Raw genomic sequence first — 15,493 nt, 5'->3', positions numbered from 1 at the left:
TGAGAGTCTGACTCAGTCTCACTGAGCTAAAATCAGGGTATCAGCAAGACTGTGTTCCCTTCTGAAGGCTCTAGGAGATAATCCGTATCCTTGCCATTCCAGATTTTAGAGGCCACTCCCACATTCCCAGACTCTCACCATTTTCAAAGCCAGTAATGCCTGGTCCTCACATTGAATCACTTGATCTTCTGCTAGAGCCATATTTATCACTCATGTTTTCTGCCTCCCTCTCACTTTTTACTTTTGTGATTACATTGGGCCCACCCAGATAATTGGGGATAATCTCCCTATTTTAAGGTCATCTGATTAGTGACCTTAATGCCCTCTGCAACCTTAATTCCCCTTTGCCATGTAAACTAATATATTCATAGGTTTTGGGGATTAGGATGTGAACATCTTCAGGGTGGCCATTATTTGGCCTGCCAGAGGGAATAATTTTAAATTTAAGAAGAGTTGGAAGTTACAGACAGTTCCCGAATATCCTCCTCCTAGTTTCCTTAAACTTTAATATCTTATATAACCATACACAATTGTCAAAACTAGGAAATTAACATTGGTACAATATCTTTAACTAAAGTCCAGACTTTATCTGGCTTTCATCAGTTGTCCCACTATTGCCTTTTGTGGTTCCAGGATCCAATCCAAGATACCCCATTGCATTTAGTGGGAGGGTGTTTATGGCCTTCTTGTTAGTGTTTCTGCAATAACTAGACACTGAAGTAGTCAAGTCAAAGTTATCATGATACTTGTGCAGGCAGTATTGAAAGTTGCTGACCAAGGATAATACTTTTCACATTACATGTACAATAAGTAGTTTTCAAAGGACTGCTACTTCAACTAATGCATTACATATTGTTAAAACCATTCCTATTATTATTTTCTGATTTATGATGTTTTCTTAGCAACATTATGATATTTGCCTAAGAACACTGGTTTCTAGTGAAACTTTTTATTTCAAGCCATGCAAAAAATACAAAAGGGAGGGAATATTAAATTTCACAAACAGGATTGCCTCAGAGTAGAATAAGCTGCTTCTTGGTTTATCAAGACAGTTCTGAATAGATGCTCACAGTTTTTGCTAGGTCACTTTGGGGAAGGTAGGTAGACTGTGTGATTTTTGTATAGGCAAAATTAAAAAGTACTTTGAGGTTGATTTGGTGCCTGACTCTCTTTTTGCTATAGTAATTTAAAAATAAAATTATACGTGTAATTCATATTTATTGCAGAAAAATTAGAAAACATGTAGGAAAAAACTATTTTTAATCATGCATGGGGACTTCCCTGGTGGCACAGTGGTTAAGAATCCACCTGCCAGTGCAGGGGACAAGGGTTCGAGCCCTAGTCCAGGAAGATCTCACATGCCACAGAGCAACTAAGCCTGTGTGCCACAGCTACCGAGCCTGCGCTCTAGAGCCCGCGAGCCACAACTACTGAGCCTGCGTGCTGCAACTACTGAAGCCCGTGTGCCTGGAGCCTGTGCTGCGCAACAAGAGAAGCCACCGCAATGAGAAGCCCACGCACTGCAACGAAGAGTAGCTCCGCTCACCACAGCTAGAGGAAGCCTGTGTGCAGCAACGAAGACCCAATGCAGCAAAATATAAATAAATAAATAAATAAATAAATAAATTTAGTTTTTAAAAAAAACATGCATGACCTCATTTCCCAAAGATAATAATTGCTAATATTCCTTTAGCCTTTTTCCCCTTGGGCCATATATACATAAGTATTATACATATAATTTATTTTTGAAAATGGATAATACTGTACATACCATTTCCTCTCAATATATCATGAACACATATTCATAGTATTGTTTACAATGGCTGCATAGCCATAAACTATCTAATTGCAGAACATTTTTATCACCTCTTTTTTAGTTAGGCTTCTCAGGTATCTTGTGTTCTAGCATATTTTCCTGTAATTATTCTGCAAGTTCAGGGAACTTGTTGGCAATAAAAGTTTGAACAGTATATGTAAGACCTCTAGAGTACTTTTCAGAGTGTATTGGCACATACTGTTCATATTAAGGAGATAACAGTGATATCTATCTCACAGCGTTATTTGAAGAAATAAAGTAACAGTGAATAGCACATAGAAAACAACCCATAATGTGAGTTGTTTATTATTACTGACGTCGTTAATAGTCCTGTATGGTTAGTATCATCATGATCCCGTATATGTATTTTAGATGAGGAAACTGGCTGGAGAGGTGAAATAAGGACCCAAGGACGTCAATCTGGTAACCTCAGCTCATTTGACTTCAAATTCCATACTTTTGCCACTGCACCACATTGACACTCTTTCCTGTTGGACCTGTCCTTTCTGACAGTATTGCAGGCAATTCTAGATCTGCTATTCCGCCTCCATCAAACTTTATTTTCCTATTTCCCAATTCTTTAGAGTCCTACAAGGAACTGCTTGACTTTGGGGTGATTATTGTGTTGGAATGAACAGGGGCCTTAATGAAGTTAAGTTACCAGAACAAGTGCTGTAGGGTAAGCCAGGCCTGCATCACGAAGGTAAGAAGGTTTAGCGGCTTCTCAGTTTTGCCACGCGGCTTTGCGGTTGCCCTGGAGGCGCAGCAGAGCGGAGATATGCTGAACGCCGGAAGCACTGCATTTCCCAGAAGTCCGCGCGCCGCGCGCCACGTGACCGCCGGCTAGAGCGCGCCGGGGCTTTCGGTACCCCGGGCGTTCTCCGTAGCTTCCCTCTTCTCTCCCCGCCCCTGGGCCTCCGCACTGACGCTGTCCGGGCGGGAGGCGAGCCGGAGTCGGAGTCGGAGCCGGAGCCGCAGAGACGTGGAAACATGGAGGCCTGAGCCGGTGTGCGCCAACCCGGCTGCGGCGGCGACCGTGGCTTGTTCTGTCCCCTCTGCCACCCGTTTGTCCGTCCGTGAGCTGGAAGCGGATCTCCCCGCCGGCTGAGACAGGTGGGCTGTGGCGCCGCCCCTGGCAGCGCGGCCCTGGGAGCCGGGCGGGGCCCCCGCCCCTTCTCAGATCGGGTTTGGGGATACCCTCCCCTCCCCCGGGAAGAAGGGTCCCTTCTGCCAGCGGGGGACGGGGCCACGAGAGCTGCCCCCCACTTCCAGGATTCGGTGGCACTTAGAGCCGGGAAGTGAGGGGGTGTGCTAATCAAGAGAGTGAGAGGGGCCTCAGTCCGAGGCTGGTGTTGGGAGTTGGTGGGGGGGGGATACCGAAGAGCAAGTCGATGCTTCGGAAGATGGGGTTCGGAAGATGGGGTTGATGTGACAAGTGGGCGTGTGATGGGCAAGGTGAGCAATAATATTGATTGTTTTTTTGACATACACATTTTTATTGAGATGTAATTGACATACCATAAAATTCACCCTTTAAAAGTTCAATTAAAGTATAACGCAGTGGTTTTTTGTTCTTTTTTTAACTCAGTGTTTTTTAAAAGCATATTCACAGGGTTGTGCAACTGTCTAATTTAAGAACATCTTTATCACCCAAAAAAGAATCCTATACTCAGTAGAAGTCACTCCTTATTCTCCACTCCCTGGCAACTAGCGATTGTGTTTTAACTGAAAGGTGAGAGGGTGGGAAGTTAGCTCGGGTGTTTGAACAGTAGTGAGTTAATAAAGCTGATAGGAAAGTACTGAAATAGAGAGAAGGGATGGGATGATTGTAATAGGGCCAGCAAAGGGGTACACAGGATAGACTCGCTAGCGGGGCAGATTGAGCAGGATCCTTGAAAGCTGGAGGGAGAGATGTGTAGAGAGAAGGTGCTGAAATATATGGAAACACCGGTGTGTGTGTGGAGGCGTTGGAGAGAAGTGTACCCTTTCAGACGGACCCTGGCTTTGGGCGGATGAATTGAGGGCTCAAGAGAGGAACTGGAGGTGGAAGGGAAGGGGATCTATAGTAATAGGTGAATGGTTGCTGCTGAGCATGGAAGTTATGAATAATGTAGATTTCTTGAATGGTTATCCTGCTTTGTATTGTTTATCTTAGATAATTTTCTCTGCAACTCAGAGACAGACTGGGCAAGTATAACTATTTCCATTCTGCAGATGAGGAATCAACCTTTTAGCGGCTAGGTGACTTCCTGAAACTCATTAGGTTCGTAAATAGGGCAGAATGAGTGGGAATGGAAGAAATGATGCATGTGGTTTAAGTGGCAGAAAATTGAGATGGGTCAGTGGTACAGGAAGGAGTTTCAACTATTAAATATATTAAGAAATCTATATTATTATGATAAGTAGGTCGAGGACTTTGTTTTTGTAACTTTTAAATTTGGAAAAGTTCAACCCGGATAATGTAATATACCCCCACGTACCCATTACCCGGCTCTAACTATCAGTAACTCAGGCTAATTTAGTTTCATCTATGGCCCTATCTATTCCTATTCCCAACTCCATTTCATTTGTAAATATTTGAGTATATGTCTCTGGAAGATTGAGTAACTCTCTTTTTAATATACCCACAATATGATTGTCACACCTAAAAAATTAATAATAAGCTCTTAATATCTAGAAGGACTTATTGTTTTTAAATGTGGTATCCATTTGATACTGAAGAAGCAGTGCAAACATTTTGATGTTTGACTTCCCGAAAGATAGTTTAATTGTTTCCTGATTTTTCCAGTCAATCCTGTTCTCCTGACTGTTCCATTTTCTTGGTTAATATGGTTCATCCTTCTAGAGAATGCTTGAAGAATTGTCACTTTGGCTGGCTCTTTAATGGAGTTTTGTGAGGGCAGGAGAAAAATAGAAGTGAAATGTACCACAAAATGCACAAATAACTATTATATCTCATACTGCTCTAAGTATTGGGGCAATTTGATTATGTTTCCTCCAGATGATTTCACATATTGTTCGAAGTTGTTTAATGTGTGTGTATTAGTTTTCTATGACTACTGCAACAATTCACCACAAATTTAATGGCTTAAAACAATACAAACTTATTCTTTTTTTTTTTTTTTTTTTTTTTTTGTGGTATGCGGGCCTCCCTCTGCCGTGGCCTCTCCCGTTGCGGAGCACAGGCTCCGGACGCGCAGGCCCAGCGGCCATGGCTCACTGGCCCAGCCGCTCCGCGGCATGTGGGATCCTCCCAGACCGGGGCGCGAACCCGGTTCCCCTGCATCGGCAGGCGGACGCGCAACCACTGCGCCACCAGGGTAGCCCCTATTCTTTTAAAGTTCTGTATTTTAGAAGTCCAAAATAGGTCTCACTGGGCTAAAATCAGTGTGTCAAGCCTGTGCTCCTTTTGGGAAATTTCCAGGGGAGAATCTGTTTCCTTGCCTCTTCCAGCTTTTAGGGGCCGCCACATTCCTTGGCTTGTGGCCCCCTTCTTCCATCTTCAAAGCCAGCAGCATTGCATCTCTCTGACTGTTCTGTAGTCCATCTGACCACAGCTGGGAAAGGTTCTCCACTTTTAAGGACCCATGTGATTAGATCAGGCACACCTGGGTAATTCAGGGTAATTTCGGTAATTTCCCTCAACTTAAGGTCCTTAACTTAATTACATCTGCAAAGTCCCTTTTGCTATGTAAAATAACCAAATCACAGGTTCCATAGATTAGGATGTGGACATCTTTGGGAATTGTTATTCTGCCTATCACAGTATGTTTGGGGATATTTTGTTGAGACTTAAGAAAATCATTGATTTTGTTTGCTGCTGCAAATGCAGTGTGTCCTCTTTCACTTTGTAGATAATGGGAATAGTTAGTGCTGGAGAGGACTGTTCCATTTTCCTTTTAGTGACTGTAAACAAATATGTGAGAAATACCTGTGACATTTGTAGGATAGGCTTTGGTGAAATGAGACCTTTAAAAGATTAAATACAAAAACAATGTAATAACGTGTAAAGTTTTTCTGTATTTTGTTTCGGTCTTTTTCATATTGATGTTTTTTAAGTATTGTTTACTTGTAATCAGAGTGTATATAATGCTCAACTGCTACTTGAAGTCACAGAACACTCTGGCAATGACGGTTCCCATGCCCAGAGTGAGAGGGCAGGGGCTCTCTGTCGCAGTGGGTGATGGAGGCACCTCCAATTCAACAGGAAGACTCAAAGGGAGAAAAAATTTTCAGGAAGAATGAGCTACTGTGAGAGTTGGGCTTGAATTCCCATCTAGAATTTTCCTTATGTGACTCAGCTGGGCGAGGTTGAGTGCTGTGGGCCTGAAAAGCAGAGGGGCAAGATGGCTGTTACTGCTCTTCCTCTCCCAGGATGGGGGAGAAGACTGAATCTTAGAGGTGGATTTCAGGAAGTCCTGTAGTTGGTATCCTGCTTCCTGAGGGGTTCCACTTTTCCAGCTTAGCTCTCAAGGTCTTGACTGCCTTGGAGCCTGAAGGTCTGGTCTCTCTGATGGTGGTGTGTTTTAGCTTACCGCTTCCAGTAAACATAATGGGAATTGTTATATATCTGTGCCTATTTTTAAGCTTATTTTCCCTACTAAGATTCTTAGTTGAGCTTAGTGCTTTGAACTTCTTAAAAACTACTTGCAGTTTTAAGTTATACTCATGTTTGTCTGTTTGTACACAAAGCAGTCTAATAGGGCCGAGAACAACTTTACAGATAGCTCTTATTTACTGAAAGCTGTTTTGTTTTGTTTTTTTTTATTAAGAAAGTTTGGTCAGTACTTTTTGATGTCTTCTCTAGTTTTTGTTACATTCTTTAAAAATGCAGACACCAGGTGAGGGGTCGGGGGGTGGGTGAAATGGGTGAAGGTGGTCAAAAGGTGCAAACTTCCAGTTATAAATAAGTCCTGGAATGTAATGTGCAGCGTGGTGACTATAGTTAATAATACTGTATTATATGTTTGAAAGTTGCTAAGAGTAGATCTTAAATGTTCTCGTCAAAAGAAAAAAGAATTAACTGTGTGTGGTGCTGGATGTTAACTAGACTGATTGTGGCAATCATTTTGCAATACATTATATACATATATTGAATCATTGTTTTGTACACCTGAAATTAATGTTACATGTGAATTATATCTCAATTAAAAAATGAAGTCACCAAAAGTGGCTGTAACTCTCCAATAAGGATATTGGAAGAATTAACAACAATTTTTTTGTATGTCATATGACAGATAATAAGTTTCTTTTTTAGACTGAGTCAATCACTGAATCTTTTTTAAAAAAAATATTTATTTATTTATTTATTTGACTGTGCCAGGTCTTAGTTGTGGCACTCGGGATCTTCATTGTGGCATGTGAGACCTTTAGTTGCGGCATGCATGTGGGATCTAGTTCCCTGACCAGGGATCGAACCCAGGCGCCCTGCATTGGGAGCACGGAGTCTTAACCACTGGACCACCAGGGAAGTCCTGAAGTCAATCACTGAATCTTGACAATTATTCCTTCAAAATACCTTTGCAACCCTCCACCTTACAGTACTTTCAAAGCCTCCTGTGTCAGTTAAGATTAGGTTTGTCTCTGAGTAACATTCAGTTGCTAGCTTGAACATGTTATTAGTTTGTTTCTCATGTAAGAGAAGTCCAGAGGTAGACAATTCAGGGCCGGTATGGTGGCTCTGCTGTCATCAGGGACCCAGCCTCTTTTCCAGCTTCTTACTCTGTCATCTCTAGGATATGGCCCTTGATTTCTGGGTCCAGATAGTAATGTATGGCATGTAGTCAGATAAATGGTCTGGCACCCATAAGACAGTTCTGGACTAGGCTTAGGTATTTGGAAATCATCAGTGTATTGGGGAAGAGTTCACTGGTCTAGAAGGCTGAGGGATGTATGCAATTTTATAGTTATAGTGGGCAAAGTAGAAGACATGCCCTTTAGTAAGTCTCCCTATCAGGCATCAGCTTGCTTTCTGGCTTTTCTTTGCTTCCCTCCCTACTCTAGCCATGTTGAGCTTTTTTCAGTTCCTTGAATGGGCCCTGCCTGTTTTTCCTAATCCTAGGCCTACACACATGCTTTTCTCTTACTTTGAAAAGTTTCTTAACCCCACACCCAACCAGGCCAGTCCTTCAGGTCTTAGCTTTTTTTAAAAAAAAATATTTATTTATTTGGTTGTGCCGGGTCTTAGTTGCAGCAGGCGGCCTCCTTAGTTGCAACTCGCTGGCTTCTTAGTTGTGGTACGCAGGCTCCTTAGTTGCAGCACGCAGGCTCCTTAGTTGTGGCATGTGAACTCTTGGTTGCAGCATGCATGTGGGATCTAGTTCCCTGACCAGGGATTGAACCCGGGCCCCCTGCATTGGGAGCACGGAGTCTTACCCACTGCACCACCAGGGAAGTCCTAGGTCTTAGCTTTTATGGCATGACCTCTGGGAAGCTTTCACTGAGTCTTGAATAGTTGCCATATTATAATTTCATGTGGCTTTATTTGTGTCTCTTACTCAACTGTAAATAAATTTTGTCCTTCACAGTTTTAACCTTGGCTCTTGGTATTGTGCTGGCCACATAGAGGGCACTCAGGAAATATTGATGGAGTAGTTGTGCTTACATAACCAGTGTGATGGAGCTTGGGTATTGCTAGTTTGTTTTTTCAGCCCTGCACTATTTTTTGATATTTGCACATTGAGTTATATGAATCAATGATTGTGAAATAGTAAAGCACATTCTCTCCAATGTATTTAAAAGTTAATATTTCTGCTTAAAGTAATACTTGCAAATTGTTAGAAAAGATAATAATTTATAATAATATTATAAAAGATCAGCAGTACCCTGCTTTACCTATCCTTTTTAGTCTGGTTCCCAGAGATAACTGCTTTTAACTGTGTTTATAAGTAATATGTCTAAATGGCTATTTTGTGATTTATCAATTTTAGGTAATACCTATTGATGCCTGTTGTGGTAGATGAGGTCCTCTTCCTCCTCCTCCCCCTCTTCCAGCCCTTTTAGTATAGATACTTAAGAATTCTTGATTAATTCAGTGTTTACATTATCCTGACTGCATAAATATCACTGCTGAGCTGAGTTTACCTTGTTTCCCTGCCCCCAGCCCTGTTTGCTTTATTTTTCTGTGAACATATTACTGATTTTTACCAAATACTTTGGAAGACCTGTGGGGATTGGGACCTAGGAAACCGATGCAAGATGTTACTCTGGCTACTGCTGTTGCCGTGACAGTGAATTGTTTTTCATCCCCTCCCGGAGGCTTCATTGTCTTTGTTTTTTTTTTTTTTTTTTTTAACATCTTTATTGGAGTATAACTGTTTTACAATGGAGTGTTAGTTTCTGCTTTATAACAAAGTGAATCAGTTATACATATACACATGTTCCCATATCTCTTCCCTCTTGCATCTCCCTCCCTCCCACCCTCCCTATCCCACCCCTCTAGGTGGTCACAAAGCACCGAGCTGATCTCCCTGTGCTATGTGGCTGCTTCCCACTAGATATCTATTCTACGTTTGGTAGTGTATATATGTCCATGCCACTCTCTCACTTTGTCACAGCTTACCCTTCCCCCTCCCCACATCCTCAAGTCCATTCTCTAGTAGGTCTGCATCTCCATTCCCATCTTACCCCTAGGTTCTTCATGACCTTTTTTTTTTTCTTAGATTCCACATCTTCTTTATCCATTCATCTGTTGTTGGACACTTAGGTTGCTTCCATGTCCTGGCTATTGTAAATAGAGCTGCAATGAACATTTTGGTACATGACTCTTTTTGAATTATGGTTTTCTCAGGGTATATGCCCAGTAGTGGGATTGTGGGGTCGTATGGTATTTCTATTTGTAGTTTTTTAAGGAACCTCCATACTGTTCTCCATAGTGGCTGTATCAATTTACATTCCCACCAGCAGTACAAGAGTGTTCCCTTTTCTCCACACCCTCTCCAGCATTTATTGTTTCTAGAGTTGTCTTTGTTAATGAAGGTAAAGTACAGTCTCACACCTTCACAGTTCCCCGACTTGACAGTGTCTTAACTTAATGCTCCTGTGTTTTGTTCGTGCTTTCTCTTTGGAACTCCTGTTACTAGTCTATTAAGACCTTCTAAATGGGTCTTATTATTTGCTGTCTCCTGTTTTCTATGTGTCTTCCTGTTCTTGATTATGGGTGTTTCCTTGACCTTGTCTTCTCTCCTGCCTATTGAATTTTTTGATCAATTTTTAGTTTCAAGTATCTTTTCTTGTTCTTTATTTCCTTAACATCTTGTTCTCGGTTCTTGGGAACAATGTGGTATAGTGGTTAAGAGCGTGGTTTTCAGACTGCCTTAGCCTGAAACCTGGTCTGTCACTTTCTAACTCTGTAGTCTTGGTCTTGGGCAAGTCACTTAACCTTTCTTTGTCTCAGTTTATTCTTCTAGGCCAAGGGTTGGCAGACATTTTGTGTAAAGGGCCAGATCGTAAGAATTAGGCTTTGTGGGCCCAGAGGCAAAATGAAGAATATTTTGTAGGTACTTGCAAAACAAGGGAGAAAAAATTTCCTCAAGTTTTTTAATTGATGAAATTAAAAATACAATACTAATAATGGTTGAGAACTCTTTTTGTTTGTAATAAAGGTTTGCTGACGAGAAGAATGAAATCTCTTTTGGGGGAGAAGGGATAACATTTTACTTAATTGGAGTTTAAAGTTACTGTTTCCTATCATCAAAATTGATCATAAATGTTCCTGTTTAATGCTGATTTGTAATGAGCTTTAATGTATTTCACCTTTGAATATATCTTTTTACATAGATAAGTATTGCCAAATACTGATATCAATCTGTGAACTTTTTTTTTTTTTTTGGCTGAACTGTGCAGCTTGTGGGATCTTAGTTCCCTGACCAGGGATTGAACCCAGGTCCACGGCAGTGAAAGCCCGAGTCTTAACCACTGGACCACCAGGAAATTCCCCCAGTGGTTTTTTTTTTTTTTTTTGCGGTACGCGGGCCTCTCACTGTTGTGGCCTCTCCCGTTGCGGAGCACAGGCCCCGGACGCGCAGGCCCAGCGGCCATGGCTCACTGGCCCAGCCGCTCCGCGGCATGTGGGATCCTCCCAGACCGGGGCACGAACCTGCGTCCCCTGCATCGGCAGGCAGACTCTCAACCACTGTGCCACCAGGGAAGCCCTAATAGAGCGTATTTATTGCTTGGAAGGCATCTATAGAATTATGTTAGATTCATTTCTCATATTTACCCTTTAGCAAATCATTCCATTACCGACTAATCACTTCCAGTTGAGGACTACGTGGAACTCCTTGTTGCACGGTTAAATGGTTTTTGAAATGTGGAAAGTACTTTTGTACTTGCACTGAGATCTGAAAAATGCTGTTGGAACTGTAGTTTGACTTTGGAAAATATATCTACTGCATACTTGTGTGGGAGTGGAGGTCTCGAGTCTTATTTTGATTTTTGACAGCATCAAAAGTGTATAAAGCAGCTTGACATTACCTGTGATTCAAACAATGTCAGTTGTCCTTGAAATGACTTTACCTCAGTATAGGTTTTACAGATTTTTAAGTGTTGTTGGCCTTCTAATTTTAGGTTGAATTCATTGAGAAATAGTATCAAATCTGCAGCAAAAACTAATTTCCAAAGCCATTCAGTGTCCAGTAACAGTGGTTGAGGGGGTTCTTCTTGTTCAGAACAATTTCAGCCTCAACCCTGAGCATGAAAAATTTAAATAAAACTATACTATTGCTGAGCCATTGTATTGTTGTGTGGTAGAACATATCAGGATATTCAGTTTTTATTTCTGAGAAAAATTTTATGGAACTGATAGTTAAGGTCATGAGAGTGGATGAAGTTGGCTGTTGACACTGCTGGTTCAATAACTCATGATAGATTCATATATTTTTATGCAGAGTACCTGCTGATAGATAGCATAATGAACACTGTAGGCTATAAACACCTTGCATTGAAGAAATATTTATGTAATTTACTTAAAAATAGAAATAATAAATCCACATGTTAACATAAATAACATATTTTTGTAAAAAAAGTATATTTTGCAAAGTAAAATAAAATTTTGTAAACACCTTGCATTTTCATAAGGTTTGTAAACTTGTCCAGCTAAGCTTTTTTCTGCTCCACACATGTTTACCACCATCTGTCGTTATTCATCTTAGCAGATGCCACCTCAGGTTGTACTGAATTAGTATTTTCTCAACCAATTTGGAAAACATTCATGGCTGTAATTGTTCCTTACAGGCTGTTCTTGGAGCAGTTATTTTCACTGAGAGACAAGTCTTAAAGATGTTTTATTTTCTCTGGACACATTTCTTTGTCTGCTGTAATCAAACACGATTTAAATCATGATTGGTAAATGACTTTCCTTGCTTGGTTAACAAATGAGCCATTCAGAATCTTACTCTGGTTGTAGCCTCATTTTCATTTTTTCTTTTTGGGAGGACATTTTGCTTGTGATAAAATGCCTTGTTTTAAATTTTCTAATTTTCCTGATTGTTGCTCTGATGAGTTGGGAGTAAGTGCTGTGTGGTAGGGCATGTCATGTTATTACCTTAGTTGGTAATGTCTGCCTATCTTGTATTCTTCTGACATAGCTATGATGATATTACATGATAAACATAATACTTTGATATCTAATTAGAAAAAAAATCCACACTCCACTGTGACTTAAAAGTGTGACATCAGAGTCTACTTCGTTGTTTTTTTTTTTTTGGGCCACGCCTTGGGGCTTGCGGGATCTTAGTTCCCCGACCAGGGATCGAACCCAGGCCCCAGCAGTGGAAGCACAGAGTCCTAACCACTGGACCACCAGGGAAATTGCCCTTTGTTCTTGTTTTGATATGAGAGATATTTACTGGTAATTAAAAATGTCAAAGTATGGCAATATGCATGACACTTGAAATGCTGTCATTGTCACATGTGTCCCTGAGATTTGTAGTGCACTGAGCAGCAGTATAAAGGGATGAACGCACCACATATAGTCTCTGTAGTAACTACTCAGCTCTGCTGTTGTATCACGAAAGCAGCTTTTGTGTGTAAACAAATGACCATGGCTGTGTTCTAATAAAACTTGTAGACACTGAAGTTTTAATTTCATATGATTTCCACGTGTCACAAAATACTGATTTTTCTTGACCACTTAAAAATGTAAAAATCATTCTTCATGCAGCAGGCTGGATTTAGCCCTCGGGTCATAATTGCTAACCCGGTGCGGATTAAACGACTCAATATGTGTCAAGCACTTTGAATGGGACCCAGGGACATAGTAGGCTGTATAAATGTTTGCAGTTGTTATTATTATTATTTTTATTGTCTCCCTGAGGATATTAGTTTAAAATTTTTTTCTTAGAATCGCCTGTTTTCTGATTAATTTCTTCGGTTTCTTTTGGTTTCTTTATTTCACATTGGAGGCTTTCCTCACAAGTTTAATCGTTTTTGGTGGACCACTCTTAATTTAAGATTGAGACTCCCAGTAATTGACTGAAAGCTCTGCGTGTGAGTGGATTTTGCTGAGTGGTGGGCATTGCTTTAGGTGGCAAGCCAGCTTTTTAAATGGGGGGAATCCCAAATGTCTGAATCTTTTCCATGGTTCCCCCTTCATTTTCTCTGGGGAAGAACCCTCCAGTCTCCTGCTTTGGAGGCTGGGAAACCCACTGTGTATCTGTGCAGCAGGCAGACTTGAACTTCATTCCCCTGTTTTTATCCTCTGCCTCATTACTCTCTCCAGCCTTGGCTTCGGAGTCCAGAGTCTCTCCATGCAGATTTCTTCAGAGTGCACAGACATGGTTTCCTACTCGGGGGGAAAGATTCACAGACTTGAGCCCCCTGCCTTGCCCAGTCGTTCATGGTGCTTTTCTCCAGTTCTTTCACCTTCCCAGGGTTCCATGGGGTGGGTTGGCTTGCTTCTTGTTAGGGTCTCCTTTGGCAGGCAGGTATGTTGGGGGCATCCTCAGCTCTGCCAGTTCAGTTACTAGCACTCTGTCACCTTTCCATCTTTCACACCTCCTCTGATCTTGTACTTGTGGGCTTACATCTTTTTATTTTCATTGCTCTCATTTCACTGCCATGGAATACCCAACTGTACTTACTTAATATAGCACTTGGAACATAGTAACCTTTTAGAGAATGTTCCATTACTTGGACTAATGGCACCTGTGGTGTTTTAACATGTCCTTTGGCCAGTGATCACTGCCCACTATTTCTCTGGACTCCTGTTTCAATGATGAGGTTTCACTTTAAAGTTTGTTGAGTACAAATGTGTGTGTGTGTGTATGTTTGTGTGTGTACACACACATATATACATACATTCAGGCGATTCTGGAATATAGTTTATGATTTATGGAGTCTCAACTTAAGTTGGGACAAAGTGCACTAGGGTGTTATTTGTATATTTTGAGGGTGTTAAGACAGAGTTTGGTTATCATGGATTTTCAGATCCACTGTTTACTTTCCAGCTAAGATACATTAAATCAGTAGACAGTGAATCAGTACATATAGAAGAGGAAGGAGATTTATTTTATGTATATATCAGATATTTCACAAAGTAAATACAAAATACTGAGCATATCATTTCTTGTTCAATGTGTTCTTTTCACTCATGATAGTAAAATTGACTTGGAATAATTGATCTGAAGTGTCAAATAGCAGTATAAGTCAGACAGCGAAACAAGGCATTATTAGAAGGGTAGTTAAATTCGAAATGAATGGTGAAGATAATGAGTGCTCTAGGACTGTAGAGAAAAAAGAGCGCTCACACTATGCTTAGTGAGTAGGGTTTCAGGTGCTGTGGGACAGGTGTGTGGCGGGGGAGGCGGGTGTGAACAGGAGCAGAGGAGTGGGAGAGCATGCTAGGTGTTGAGAAGGTGGCTGGCCTTACTTTGTTCTGGTACTTGCAAATTGCGGTTCACACACAATTTGTATCAAAATCGCTGCGAATGCTTTTTAGAAAATGCAGATGCCTGGTCTCTGGCCTGACATTCTGAATCTTTGAGGCGTAAGCATTTGCATTTTTATCCACATGCTCCACGGGTGTTTTTTATGTACCTTGAAGTTTGAGAACTACTGGTTTGGAGGACAGTTGGAAATAAAGTTGGAAAGCGAGCTTTCAGACTGTGGAGGGTCTTGAATGTCAGTATTTGGCTTTTCATGTAATGAAGAATCATTGAATATTTTTGAGCTGGTTAAGTAAAATGATGGAAATGGTAACTTCACAAATATTAAAAATAGATTATATTTGACCTTTTATTTGGCTAAACATGCCCTGTGCCAGGTCCTTTACTGAGTGCTTTGCATGTGTCATCTTGCTTCATCCTCAGAAAATCTTCATGAGTTGTAAGTAGTGTTGTTTTTCTCATTATGCAGTAGGGTTTGATAAGTGGTAAATGGAGATTCAGACTGAGTCTACACAGACTTAGCAGGGTCTGTCTCATACTAGAACCTTTGGTCTTTTTTTTTTTTTTTTAATAAATTTATTTATTTTATTTATTTATTTTTGGCTGCACTGGGTCTTTGTTGCTGCGCGCGGGCTTTCTTTAGTTACAGCGAGCGGGGGCTACTCTTCGTTGAGGTGCAAATCTGGGCTTCTCATTGTGGTGGCTTCTCTTGTTGTGGAGCTCGGGCTCTAGGCACGTGGGCTTCAGTAGTTGTGGCTCGTGGGCTCTAGAGCGCAGGCTCAGTAGTTGTGGC

At 41.1% G+C, this 15,493-nt stretch overlaps 1 protein-coding gene across 2 annotated transcripts in view; it reads left to right on the top strand.

The window, feature by feature from the left end:
* The first annotated feature begins 2,652 nt into the window (after positions 1 to 2,652).
* Positions 2,653 to 15,493, top strand: part of DYM (dymeclin) — a 382,138-nt gene continuing 369,297 nt past the window's right edge. Inside the window, exon 1 of one of the 2 annotated variants that reach the window (XM_024132334.2) lies at positions 2,653 to 2,929. The gene's annotated coding sequence lies outside the window, so the exon portion shown is untranslated. The remainder of the gene's footprint in view (positions 2,930 to 15,493) is intronic. The other variant, XM_028480232.2, reaches the window with a different exon arrangement.

The sequence above is a fragment of the Physeter macrocephalus genome, chromosome 19, assembly GCF_002837175.3.
Source record: "Physeter macrocephalus isolate SW-GA chromosome 19, ASM283717v5, whole genome shotgun sequence".
Classification (NCBI taxonomy): Eukaryota; Metazoa; Chordata; class Mammalia; order Artiodactyla; family Physeteridae; genus Physeter; species Physeter macrocephalus.
The sequence above is the reverse complement of the archived record's forward strand: the minus strand, read 5'-3'. Positions and strand labels throughout refer to the sequence as shown.